This window comes from Sciurus vulgaris (assembly GCF_902686455.1).
Source record: "Sciurus vulgaris genome assembly, chromosome: 16".
In the NCBI taxonomy this organism is placed as follows: Eukaryota; Metazoa; Chordata; class Mammalia; order Rodentia; family Sciuridae; genus Sciurus; species Sciurus vulgaris.
Genome location: NC_136477.1, coordinates 24,882,171 through 24,896,747, shown reverse-complemented (window position 1 = coordinate 24,896,747; position 14,577 = coordinate 24,882,171). Strand labels below are relative to the sequence as shown.

The 14,577-nt window shown below is 39.4% G+C and overlaps 1 long non-coding RNA gene across 1 annotated transcript in view; it reads right to left on the bottom strand.

Annotated features, from left to right (window-relative positions):
• Positions 1–1,188: 1,188 nt before the first annotated feature.
• Positions 1,189–14,577, bottom strand: part of LOC306645966 — a 33,013-nt gene continuing 19,624 nt past the window's right edge. The window contains exons 2-3 of the long non-coding RNA XR_013759769.1: positions 6,400–6,640; positions 1,189–1,532 (exon numbers count right to left, since the gene is read on the bottom strand). This is a non-coding gene — a long non-coding RNA (uncharacterized lncRNA). The remainder of the gene's footprint in view (positions 1,533–6,399; positions 6,641–14,577) is intronic.

The following is a 14,577-nucleotide window of genomic DNA, read 5'->3' as shown; positions in this document are numbered from 1 at the left end:
GTGTGGAGAGGAGGAAGTGTCTTCCTGAGTTACTGCATGACATATAGAGCAGTAGTTTTCAGGCTGTGCCTACCCTTAAATTACTCTATTTTGTAAAGCAGTAGTTTGTCAGGAGTTACTCCATTTGGAATAGAAGCGATAAGGTGGAACGACTCTACCCCTTGTTTATATACGTAAACAACCACCATCTGCACAGCACAACCATAAGGCACAAGCTGATAAATAAATTAATTGTGCTTAAAAAAAAAGTGGACACCTGTGAACTTATTGAATTAAATCAGAAGCACATGGATGCATGGGCACATTAAACCCATATCAGAAAAAAACAGGCCCATGAGCAATCTCACCAGAGGTAAACCCCCTTACCTGAAACCCATAGAAGAAGTACACCAAATCATTTCAAAATAGCCTGTTGTCCAGACCCTGGCCTAGAGTAAGTTCCCCTCTCGGGAAAGCTCTTTGCCCTGAATAAGCTCCTCAGCTGTTTCTTAATCTTATTCGACCACCTGCAGTGACTCTTTTGTATTTATCTACCCTCTGCCTTGACTCAGGAATTCTGATAGCCACCTTATCCCTTGCTCAGGTTTTCTGTAACTTATATGTATATCATTATGTAAAGTGATAGGTGTGACTTGAGTGTTACAAAGATTATCAATTAAGACCGGAGTAAAAGCCACGTTGGCAAAATGCAGAAAAATTTTGCACTTTGTATTTAGATAGAGGGAGGCTAATTCTCAGCTTCTTTTCTGGCTCTCTACCCTTAGCAAATTACCTAACTTCTCTGAGTCTCTCCCCATTTTTTTTTTTTTTTCACGTGCTAAATGAGAACATGTCACGATGATTAAACTTGCATTTACAGAAAGCATTCAGCCCCAACCTGGCATACAATTAATACCCTAATCATGGAGGTTATTTTTTTGATTATCTAGAACAATGTTCTACATCCGATGATCTTCGTTTGTGATTCCAGATCTAAAATTTTAGGATTTGTATGTAATTATTATAACTACAAAGTATCAAAACAACTGAGGTAAAAGAACCTGTGGTGGTCTAGCTTGTGATGAATGAGTACTTGATGAATTTCTACTGAATTTCAACCAATGAAAATTGATGTAACTTGCAAACTCATTGTTATTCAATAAATTCTGATATTGTAGAAAGACACAATTTGGTTTATGTTTGGTTTATGTGAACACATAAACCTTGCTCACAGAAAGTGGAATATTTGCTTTTTAATCTTCTCTTTACTTAAATATGTTTTGATGAAATTTAAGTACATCTATATTTCCAGGCACTTCATTCACAAAATTCATCCATCCATCTTTCATAGTCCAGGAAATTTAAATTCGAGTAGGGCCTTGATGAAGTGTATTGGTTCAGAAAAGCAAGCGATAAACAAGTTTGGGCTTAGTCATTGATGCCTGAGGGCTGCAAGGCCAAGCGGATTCAGTTCTCTGTCAGGATTTTCTGGGGCGGACCATGAGAGCACAAGAGGAACCAACCAGGTGAGGGACAGAAAAATATCCCCAGACCTGAAAAGGAAGAATTAACTTTGGTATAAAAGCCATGTAAATGGTTGTGATTCCACTTTAGAAATTTCTGTAGGGTGCCCCCAACCTCATCCTTGCCTTTCTTAACCCCAGCACCATGGATTCTGTGTTAAATTACACCTTTCATCTTGAAGCTGAAGAAGAGGAAGAGGGAATGGAGATTCAATATGGACATGCAATAAGACAGCAGGGCAGGGCCCTGTCCCCGCTGGGGTGACCAACAGTTCCAGGATACAGGGCTTTTAGTGTAAAATCAGCCAAGTCCTGGGCAGGGGTTGAGTTGGTCACCCCAATCCCTGCTGGCCACACTGAAAGGCATGTGCTTTGTATTTAGATACAGGGAAGCTAATTCTCAGTGGCCCTTAAAATTTGAGATCTACGGATAACAAGGAATAAAGCAATTTGTTAGAAACATCATTCTATATTTTGAGTAAGAAAAATGTAATCTAATTTTACTGGTGTTTTAGGATATACTAGAATAATCTACAACCCAGACATCATTTAAAATTAAATATTAAAATAAAACCAAGATTCATGGAGCAAAACATTTAAGATTTATGATTTTTTTTCTGTATTATGTTACATTTCAATACAGAATTTACTTTAAAAATAAATTTTCTGATTTTAGAAGGTTGTTATTACTGTTTCATTAATAATAACTGCCATGACTTCATAGGTTACTGATCGATAAAGAGTTTAAATATTTAATTTGAACTAGGTTATCTGTTTACACATAATTACACAATGCAGGCAAGCAGAGACAAGTTTGTCATTTAAAAATGATGGCATTTGACAATAACATAATTGAATATTTTAAATTTTAATGTTATATGTTGTAGCATTAGCTTATAAAACAAAAATTACAATAACTTACCCAAATTATTATGTAAATATCTGTATTACTTGGTCTTAATGAGCAAATCAAAACTTTAATTTTATTTAAAAAGTATAAAAGTGTAAAAACTAAAATATTAACACCAATGACATTTTATAAAATACCACTGATTGAAACACTCAAAATTTAAAAATTAAAATTAAATAATAAAAAAGAGTCCTGGAGTTAAAGCACCTGGATATTATGGGTTGGCCTGTGAGATGGGACTTTATTTAAAGCCTCGCTGCTTGATTAAAAATATCAGAAATGTTAATGTTCATTTATGTAGATCTCAGGTGAACACAGCTGGCTAATCCAGATGGTTTTGCATATGCCGTTTCTAAGTAGAAAAGTTAAGAATAATCCAGGAAAGAAAATGTGTTTATTTCACATCATGTCCTGTTCCTGGGAGGAGAAAGAGAAGAGAGGAGCAAAGACAACAGAGGAGGGAACTCCTGTGCTTCCAGGGGCACTGCCCATCACAGCACATGAGAAAACACAGTTAAAGGGGCCGATTCGCTCTCACTTTGGTTAAGAGAGAAAAGAAAAGAAGCACTAACTCTCAGATTATGCTCCAACATCCAACGTCTCTCCTCATTCATGTTCCGTGTGTCTTAGTGTATCTTGGGATTGGTTATTTTCTCTAAAGGAGACATTCTGTTCCAATGTTTACTTATGTATCGATAGTGACCTGTATCAACAGCTGTGATGGCCAATGTCATGTGTCAGCTTGGCTAGGCTGTGGTACCCAGTTGTCTGGTCAAAGGCTGGTCTGGATGTTGCTGTGAATGTACTTGTTCACATGTGATTGATATTAACAACCAGTTGACTTTGAGTCAAAATTAACATTAAATCAGCAGACTTAATGCAGGTTATCCTCCATAATGTGGGGGGGCTTCATTTAATGAATTGCGGACTTAAGGGCAAAGTTTTCCCAACAAAGAAGACAGTACTCTGAAGACTGAAATATCAGCTGTGGCCTGTTTTATCACAAATTTCAAACTTGCCAGTTTTCACAAAATCCCCCCTCCCTAAATCTATCTATATCTATATCTATGTCTATATTTCATTCTGTTGGTTCTGTTTCTCCAAAGAACCCCAATACAAGATCCTTCTGAAAAGGTCTAGGACATTATAACCAAGCACCGTCACACAAGTATCCTAGTACCAATCAAGTTTGCAAGCAGGAAGTCTGACGAGTAAGTAAGTTCCTATGCAGATTCTAGCAAGCCAAGGAAAATGGCAGGATAGGATTCTGCTTTCCCCAGGTTTGTTCTACTGTAATACACTGACTATATAAGTCTTGCTATAAAAGTAACCACAAACGGAACACTTTGGGTGGAGAGGGAAGGGAGTCAGGGCTGCAGAGTTTTAGATAGAATGAAGTTATGGCATTTGCTGGTAAATGGATGGAGTTGGAGAATATCGTGCTAAGCGAAATAAACCAAACGCAAAAAAACAAAGACCAAATATTTTCTCTGATATGTGGATGTTAATTCACCATAAAGGGGTTGGGGCTAGGGAAGAATAGAGTTACTTTAGATTAGGTAGAGGGGAGTGAAGGGAGGGAAGAGATAAGGGGGAAGGAATGATAGTAGAGTGAAACAAACATTATTACCTCATGTACATGTATGACTGCATGACCCATGTGATCCTATAATATGTACAATCAGAAAAATGAGATTACACTCCACTTATGCATGATCTATCAACATGTATAAATGCATTCTACTGTCATGTACAACTAACTAGAACAAATGAAAAAATTAATTAAAAAATAGTAATATCCTGTTTCTTCAGCAGGAATTTCGATCATGATAAATTTGAATAGCTGGAAGTGTTTATCTATAAAACTCAAACATCATTGAGCAGGGTTGAACCACATTTAATTTTTGCATTCTTCTCTCTCTCTACCAGCAATTCTATTAGCCTAGGGTAAAACTCCATGGGAACAAATCAGCTTTCTACATAGAGAGTTGGCCCTGAAAGCCATTAATTCACCACTGCGAGGCCAGTCTAACAGAAGACCTACCTAAAGCTAATCTTACTTTTAAGGAGTTCCTTCATGTTCAATTAGCATTACAGAAACATACCACAGGGTAGGACTCAATTCAGCCATGTCAGTTGTGGGCAACTTCTGATCAAATGTTCAGCAGTGAGCTGACAGAGTTAGGTGCAATGATTTGGAATCCCTCGGTTACTTTTTCTTTCAATCAATTTGAAATCTAGAATTGGGGCATTGCAATGAAATGACATCCTTAAGAATGCATTATACAATCAACAAATACATGAAAAAGGTTCAACACCTCTAGCAATTAGAGAAATGCAAATCAAAATGACTCTAAGATTTCATCTCACTCCAATCAGAATGGCAGTAATCAAGAATACAAGCAACAATAAGTGTTGGTGAGGATGTGGGGAAAATGGTACACTCATACATTGCTGGTGGGACTACAAATTGATACAACCATTATGGAAAGCAGTATGGAGATTCCTCAAAAAACTTGGAATGGAAGCACCATTTGACCCAATTATCCCAGTCCTCAAATCAACATACTACTAACACAGCCACATCAATGTTTATAGCAACTCAATTCACAATAGCTAAACGATGGAACCAACCTAGATGCCCTGCTACAGATGAATGGATAAAGGAAGTGTGTGTGTGTGTGTGTGTGTGTGTGTGTGTGTGTGTGTGTGCGCGCGCACGCGGGCGTGTATGCAATGGAATATCACTCAGCTTTAAAGAAGAATGAAATTCTGGCATTTGCTGGTAAATGGATGGAGTTAGAGAATATCATGCTAAGTGAAATAGGCCAAATCCAAAAAATCAAAAGCCGAATGTTTTCTCTGATATGCGGAAGCTAATTCAGAATAAGGGGTAGGAGGGGGGGATAGGGAAGAATAGAGTTATTTTAGATTAGGTAGAGGGGAGTGAAGGGAGGAGAAGGGGTACGGGGGAGGGAATGATAGCGGAGTGAAACAGACATTATTACCTCACGTGCATGTATGACTGCATGACCAATGTGATCCTGCAATATATATAATCAGAAAAATGAGAGATTAGACTCTATTTATGTGTGATCTACCAAAATGGACAAATGCATTCAATTAATTAGAACAAAAAAATGTAAAAAATAAAAATAAAAAAGAATGCATTATATATACAAAGGCAACTTAAAATCATAGCAAATGGTCTGGTTATGGCACCTGTCTGAGGATCTCTTGTTACAGGAGAGAGGTGACTGGGACTTAGGTGCTCAACACTGGCACCTGAGCTATAGCAGGACAGAGTATTCTTGATCAATTGAGCTCTAGAAATCTGTATGCCTAGGCCATAAATCAATTGCCTGATTACCTTCCTTGTTTCAAACTACCCCTCCGCCCCGCCACTTCCTCTCCCTAACTCAGATAAATATAAAAAGATGAAATAGAAAAGATACAGTTGTGCCCAGACCACCATTGGCCAAAAACAAGTCCTGAGAGTTTTCAAATCTTTTTTTTTTTTTTTAATTGTGAAATAGTTTACTCAATTGTTAAATCAGACAGGATTCAGAAAGGAGAAGGAGGGCACATTTGAATGGAGTAATGGAGGAGAGTGTAACCGAGGGTCATATTTGAGGGTGTAGACAGGGTTAGGAAGCCAACAGGGAAAAGGAAGCCCCTGGGGGTCCTAACTGTGGGGAGTTGTTACCCCCTGAGTCCTGAGTCAGCAAATCGAGGTTGTGATTATTACATGGGATTCTTTTTTTTTTTTTGGGTGCTGGGGATCGAACCCAGGGCCTCGTGCTTACCAGGCAAGCACTCTACCGACTGAGTTATCTCCCCAGCCCCTATATGGGATTCTTGACTCTGGGAAAGGACCCCAGCACTCCAGTGTGCTATTTGTCAGGGAGAAAACAGTGGAGTAAATATCCCAGCCACAACTCTCCTGCCTCCTCTTTCTTGCTAGTGCCTCCCGTAACCCACACCTACCAGAGAACAGGGCAAAGGAGATCCTAGCTAGGATCCACACCAGCCAGCCGGTGGGAAAGGCAAAGACATGAGCCAGCACAACCACGAAGATCGTGACGAGCAGTAAGCAGACCACGGCGTGTGCATTGGCCAAGCTCCTTCAGGCTGGGCACCGGGACGTGCGTGCTCTCATTTTATCCTCTGAAGAGGTACGCCAGGTGAGCTTCGTGGATAAGGATTCCGTCTTCCAACTTCTGAAGCCCTAGAAACAAAAACAGTACCATGTCCGTGGGAGGCGGGAACGAATAGTTGTTGTCAACCTATTTAAAAAGGAAAATAGCATCTGATCAGAATATGGGGGGTGGGAGGCACTGATGGCCTGGGAGCGCTCCTGTGTCACCAAGGGCATGACTCGGCCTGGAGGCCTGGATTCTGGTCTCCAGTTTTGCCACTACTAGCAAATTAAGCGATATTAGGTAATCAATTTGAAACCCATCCCCCTGCCCACCTAAAGGAATGCTTAGTTCCCAGCCGTGCAGTCTGTGGACACAGAGTGAATGGAAATGAATTACTTTTCACTTCCCAGTTTGGAGTTTTATCATTATCACGTAATCACAGGAACGAAATTAGTCAAAGCCCCAAGTGAGCCATTAAATTAATACCCCATTAACTTAACTCTCCTTACTGGATTCATAAGACAATTTATACTTTTAAACACCATTCTTGGGAAGGAAAACTAAAGGAGGGCTGATCTGGAACTTTCTGCACAGCTTTCTGGAGTCAGCCAGCTGATGGACAAACTCAGATGTTCTTAACCCCTTACCCTGTTTGCTGACCCCATTGGTGGGGTTGGTTATTTGTGGCAGAAGCAAAGATGACATTCTGTAACCAGAATTCCAAGTCTTAGTGGCATTAGAATCTGTTTCACAAGTTAGGAAAATGTTACCTTTGAAGCAGTAAAAGGCTGGAACTCAAACTCACAAGGTGATTTCCTACACCTCCCCAGGTTGCCAGCATTGGGTTGTCCAGCCTGTCCTTGACTGGTGGGCTTATTCTCCTGGGGAACAGGTACAACCCAGCACCAGGCAGAGCAGGTGTGGGGTCATTAGCTAGACTGGGGGTTAGCGTCTAGCCTGTTCCTGATCTGCTGCTTATCCAGCACTTGGGATGGGCTAAGATAATTTCTGGCTTAAGAACCCTTTAGTGCTTCCCGCTGTTCTTGGTGACACTCTAGCATCCCATCCGACTGATCTCACCATGGCTGGTCCCAATTTCCAAATGCTCCTGCTCTGTGCTGGGCACCTGACTACGGCCCTCAGAGCCTCCCCTGCTCTTGCCATGGGTGCCAGCCATGAAAACTACCCTTTCTAGGCCTCCCCGTCTGCCAGCTTCTGCATTGGTTTGGCCAATGGGAGACACTGATAGAAAATTAGGAGGGAAGAAAGAAGCTGGGGTTTCTCCCCTTCTCTGCTTAGGTCTCCAGCAGTGGCTGCCCCCTCTTCGTGGGCTCAGCTTCAGTCTCCTGGACTCTGGAAATATCACTCTCACCTGAGTTCTTCCAGCCCTCTGCCTCCCTGTCTCCTGTGTGTCCCTTTCAGCTTTTCAACTACCTCTATACCCCTGCGTCGACCTCCTGGTATGGATTCTGTCTTCCTGTCTGGACCTTCTTATACACTGACCCTCGTTTTGTTTCTTACATGGACCATGCCACTCGTTCTTAGCATTCCCTAGAAAGACCCAAAATGCTTTACTTTCTTCACCCAGACTTGCCTCCCTCAATTGGGCTTAGGCAGCCTAGAATGATCTCAACTTTAGATTCCTAGAGAGGAGATTTTTTTTTTCTTTTTTTTTTTTAACAAAAAAAGCAAGGCCCTGGAGCTTGAGCCCAAGGTTGCATGAAGCCAACTCACTTCTACCTTATTGAATTTTGAAAAGGTCCAGGGATACCAGCACTTTCATGAAAGGTCACTGCTCATTTTAATCAAACCACATTGCTGTGCACGGCTGGGCTGTGGTCTTCAGTCAAGATTTCCTACATGGTAAATTTTCTCTCCTCTTAGATAACAGTGATATTTGCGGCAAGCATCTAATAGAGCTTGAAATTACCCTGGCAAGTTGTTTACTCTTCTCGAGAGTGGCACTAGGCTCTGGACGGTATTTATCTAGTCCCGTCATTATTTTTATTAAGTAAGCCCTTGCACTTCCAAAGTGTGCTGTAGGCTCTGTAAATATTTTATTAGCCTTTGTAATTAGTCCTTGCATCTCATGGCCCTGCTGGGAAGTGGGTCAGTGTGACAGTCCTGTTTTTACCACCGTCGTGGAAGAGAGCCACCCAGAGATAGGAAAGTGGCCTTGACTCTAAGGGTAGAAGGTACAGTTCCTTCCAAGGAAAGGCCGGGAATTTGCTTGGTGGAGGTACAAGAATCAGAAAGTCCAAATACTAAACAGTGAGAACAACTATCCAGACTTTACAAAATGGAGTGGTATTTCCTCTGCACAGAACTGTTGAGAATTGCACACACACACACACACACACACACACACACACAAATGAGGAAACAGAGATGGCACATAGAAGCTTCCAGATCTGAGCAGTCAGTCAGCAGCAACAGTTGACTTTGCTCTTCCTCTACCTGCCCTTCTCATTACACCAAGCCCTGACTTATTCATCCTTGGAGGGGGAAGGGGCAGAAACAGAGACAAATGCAGTCTAGTTATTTTCTTTCTTTCATGGCTCAGACCGTGCATTAAGCTTTAGTGTGAAGTATCATCTTTCTTGTTTTTAATTCTTTACATCAATCTGGTATATATTTGATTATTAGAATCAACATCAAAATCATTGTTGATTCATTATTTACTTCTAGGTATATCTCTTATAAACTTTATGTAGATATAAATTTTGTTTGCTTGGTATTTAAGACTCTGGATTTTTCAGAAGGAGACTTCAACCTATTTATGATTATTGGATTCAGTGGGATGTTCATCTGAACTCTCCCATCTTTCATGTTTTGTATTTGTTATACTTGTTGCTCCTGATTTGTATGTTTTCCTAGAATTCAAAACACTAGAATTTTTTAAAGTTGTTTTTCTTATACTAACCTCAACTCCCCCCATGAATCTGCAATAATTATTACACTTCTCTATTCTACTGATGGGTACTTACCCATCTTTATCTTTATATTTAAACATCTGTTTTCCATCAAGGTGTGAAATTAAATTACATAATGGCCATTTCATCTCCCACGAAACACGTCACAAGTACCATCCTCCCAATGTGAAGGGAACAATGGTGCATTTCCCACTTATGACCTTATTCCTTCAACTTCTAGTTTTGCTGAAATAGCCCATAATTGTACACTCTAAACCATTAATTTTCCTTTTTTGCTTATTTACCTTCTGTTTTTAAAATTCTGCATTTATATTTTGCATTTCCTTATTTTATTATTGTCAGCCACTTAGATATTTTTTAAAAAAGTGGGTTATTCGATTCATTTTCTTTTTGCAGTTGTTAAGTGCCATTAATCGTTTCAGACTGGTTTTAATCAACTTTTTCACTGCTGTGACTAAACAATCCCACCAGAACAGCCGTAGAGGAGGAAGGTTTATTTGAAGGGCTCACAGTTTCAGAGGTCTTGGTCCATAGAAGGTCAGCTCCATTCCATGGGGCTCTAGGTGAGACAGAACATCATGGTGGAAGAGCATGGCAGAGGGAAGTAGCTCACATTTTGAATAGGAAGCAGAGAGAGAGACTCTACTCTCTAGATACAAAATATATACCCTATAGCCACACCCCCAATTAACCATTTCCTCCAGCCACACCCCACTTGCCTCCAGTTACCAATCAGTTAATCCCATTAGGGATTAAATCACTGATTGGGTTAAGACTCTTACAGCCCAATCATTTCTCCTCTGAACCTTCTTGCATTGTCTCACATGTGAGTTTTTGGGGGACACCTCACATCCAAACCATAACAAGACTCAATTTGGATTTGTCAGAAAGCAAAGCCTGAGACCCAAGCTAGCTGAGGACATCATCTAACAACCAGGTGTCTGGAGGGTCAAGCAGGGGAGGAGGGAGAGCCAGTACCAAGAGACACTGGCCAAGGCCATGACTGCTGGTGACTTCTTGCTCTCTCCTGGGGATGACCATGCATCCTGTCTTGGAACTGTTCATCCAAGAGAAGGAAGAGGGAAGGATTCATGTTCAGGAGCCCTATTGGTTAGAGATTTGCTATGGACTGTGAATTTCCTTGCCTCTCCAGTTTGCAAATAGAGGAGATATGAGCAAGTTCCCACAGTGACTCTTGCCTGGGACTTCATAGAGAAGCCCAAGGACATTAAGCAATAAGCACATGGGCCTGAGGCAAGATATTGTTAGGTTGTACTTACAGGAAGCTGGTCAGATCCCGTTCACAACTGGTTACCTTGACTGAGGTTTGAATAACTCAGACGAAGCAGAGAGGATTTGAAGCAGTTTATAGAATGATAGATGCAGGGTTAGGCAATGACTTGCCAACAAATCATTATGCAATTCAATCATATTAAAAGATTTAGATAAAGAATCATGATCCTGGCCCTTAGACCTTCCCCGTCCCCACACTTGCTCTCCTGATGCAATTTATTTCGCATCTTTTTATTTTCTCTGCTAATCTTAATCTGTATATATTTCTAAACACTTTCATATCACCAATTTTTAGAATCTACTGATCTCCTGCTAAAATAATTCAAAATTATCTTGCAATACCACCAAAACCTACTTCCTGGCTCCTATCCTTCTAAAAACCTTTGCAAACTAGGTTGCATTCAATACCATTAATGCTGGTATTATTGTGTTATGTAAATAATATCTACCGTAGTGGCAAGTTGAGGATGATATATATTTTTCCTGTACCACTTTTCATTTTCCTGTAACTACTAGTCTCCTGATTTTATTCATTCACTTGGGCTTCATATACCTATGATTTTTTTTATCACATGATCCATCCAATCTACCACATGTCTGTAGTGTTTCCTTTTGGAATGTTCCATGATACCAGACAACTTGATATCTTGACCTTTTATTTCCTTTAGATTCCTTTTGGAGCCTTCATTCTTCTTCAGATTGGGAGGGCTGACTTCCTGAATCAGCCACAACATCCTCAGAGACTTCCCTTTGTGCTCTTCTGTGGTGGAGGCCATTCCTTGAACCCCCTATCTTTCTCTTTCTTGGTTTCCTTCCTCCATTTCCTGAGCCCATCCAGCACTTGTTTTCCATAAAAGAGAGCCCATGGGTTCTGCTTTTCACTCCATATCTTTATTTCTTCTTCACACTTGAACAATACTTTGACTGCCAACGGATTCCTGGGTTGCCTGGTTATTCTCACTCAGAAGGTGGTTCCCTTCTGTCTTCTAACATCCAGTGTTGCTCTTAAAAAGGGTCCATCCAGTCCATTTTGATCTTTCCCCCTCTTCGGTAAAGTTCAAAAGTTCTGATTTACCTATAATATTCTGATATCATTTTGGAGGTGAAATTTTTTTTTTTTTTTTTACTTGTATGGTACCCTCCCTGGGCCCTCTCCATAAGGAAACCTGTGTCTTTCACTATTCAATATTGCTCTCCACCATTTTCTTTCTTTCTGGAACTCATTCTTTTGATGTTGAATGTCTTCAATTTTTCCTTATGTCTTTTATCAGCTTTCTGGTTTTATTTTTCATAATATTCTATTCTTGTTTTATAAATGTAACATTTTATTAATTTCTCATCTGACTTTTATAATAGGCACTTAAAGGGTACGCTATAAACCTTGGTTAAATAAATGAACCTGAGGATGATATAGTTATTTTAGAATTTTCTTCTGTTCCTGGTGTTATCTTTGAACTCTAGATTCCTTTTGATTTGTTAGTTTTGCTCAATAGCTTTCTTCATATATGAAGCTGAGTCCTTTAAAATTGGGCTCAAGCTGAAAGCAACAGAAAGTTATCTGTCAAAAAAAAAAAAATGTAGTAGCTTTGGTTGGGGCACTTAAAAATAAGTTGGGAGGCCATTGTTCCCTGTTCAGACCTCAGGGAAATCACAGCTGATTTTGAACTGAGTTAAAGACACACCCACCGCCCTAGCCCCCATGCAAGCTGACCTTTCAAACATTGATGATTTCTGTTGACTTTCTATAAAATAAACCCCTTACCCCAAAATATCCAGACATAAGACCAAACCAATCCCTTTCTTACAAAGCAACTTAACTTTTGCTAGCACCCATCATCATTCCTGATTAACAAGTGATGTCATTTCTAACTCCTTTGTGATCTAAAGCCATAAATACAGCAGCCATTTTTTAAAACTTCAGAGCACACTTTCAAGATTGCTTGGCTCTGTGTTTTCCAAGATCACAATTCTACTTAGCTCCATATGAATTTTCTGTGTTCTCAATCAGGGTGATTTTATTCTCTGTCTCTATACTTATGGTGATTTAATCAAGCAGGGTCCATTTTTCTCACACAGCAAAGATCATCTACTGTCTTAATCGAATCATCAAGCACCAAGCCTCTTCCCAATTGCCCATTCCATGACATAGGCTTTTGTCTTAAGACAGCCTACATGCCAGATAGAAAGAGGGCAGAAAGGAAAGATTAAAAGGCAAAGTGCAGAGGTAGTTTAGTCTGTACTTTTCAAACCCATTCCTAAAAGCCTCATGCAAGGAAATATGCTTTGATTGCTCATTTACTAAAGTATGCCACGAAACCAGTGCTGGACACAAGGCCCTCTGTGGAGGTGTGTGGGCACACTGCAGCCTGAATAGAACCAGTGTTCCCTAAAGTCAGAAGAAAGGCGAATAGATGTTAGCCAGGAGCAGTGCCTAACGATTGTTCTCTGTCTGTTTATATTTAAAAGTGAGACACTGAAAGTCTGATTGCTCATGGCTGCGGTTGTCAACCGGAAGTTTTCCCTGTAAGATGATCAGTTGGAGGTCTGACAATTTGACCAAGTCAGCAAGTGGCTACCAATTTTTTACTGTGTTCAGTGATGGTTTTTGTTCAACAGAAAACATCACAGCGTGTGTGGAGGAGGAGATATTCAACTTTTCCAAAGATTTAATATTTAATTTATAAAAGTTACAATTTCTAAAAACCACCTTTGGTTATCTTTGAACTCCAGATTCCCTTTGATTTGTTAGTTTTGCCCAATATCTTTCTTCATATATTTCTTTTTTAAACTTTTGATCTGTACTTACAAATGTTTTAAAATTCTATTTATAAGTGTCGCACATCTTAGAAGGGGGTTTTCAAATGATGTTTGGATCATTTACCAATATCATTCACTAGATACTTTCAAATATTTTTAAATGCACCTGTAAACTTAACATGTTCAATTTACTTTTTATATTTCATTTATCTGAATTAAACGAAACTTTCCTGAACACAAATCATTTTTATATATTTGAAATATTAAACTTGTGGATATGTTGAATCTGAAATGATCTCAAATATTCTAATTCAATCTAGAATTGCAAAACTAAAGCTAATATTGATGATTCGTTTTAATAAATTTGAGTTCAAAATTGTCATTTATAATTCACCAAATTCTAGTATTATAAAATACCTCAAATACCAAATATATAAAAAAAATCCCTTTTAACAAAAAATACCAATGCAATGCCTTTCTTTCCTTTTTTAAAATTCATTTTTATTGTAAACAAATGGGATACATCTTGTTTCTCTGTTTGTACATGAAGTAGAGTCATACCATTTGTGTCATCATACATTTACCTAGGGTAATACTTTTTGATTCATTCTGTTATTTTTTTCTCCCCCACATCCCTCCCACCCTTCTTATCCCTTTATAGAGTCCTTCCTTCCTCCATTCCTGCCCCCATCCCACCCCCTTATCAGAAAGATCATTCCTCCTTTGGTTTTTTGAGATTGGTTTATCTCACTTAGCATGATATTCTCCAACTTCATCCATTTGCCTGCAAATGCAATAATTTTATTATTCTTTATGACTGAGTAATATTCCACGGTGTATGTGTATATATATATATATATATATATCACTCACAGTTTCTTTATCCATTCATCAATTGGGGGGCATCTAGGTTGGTTCCACAATCTGGCTAAGGTGAATTGAGCAGCTATGAACATTGTTGTGGCTGTATCACTGTAGTATGCTGATTTTAAGTCCTTTGGGTATAGGCCAAGGAGTGGGATAGTTGGGTCAAATGGTGG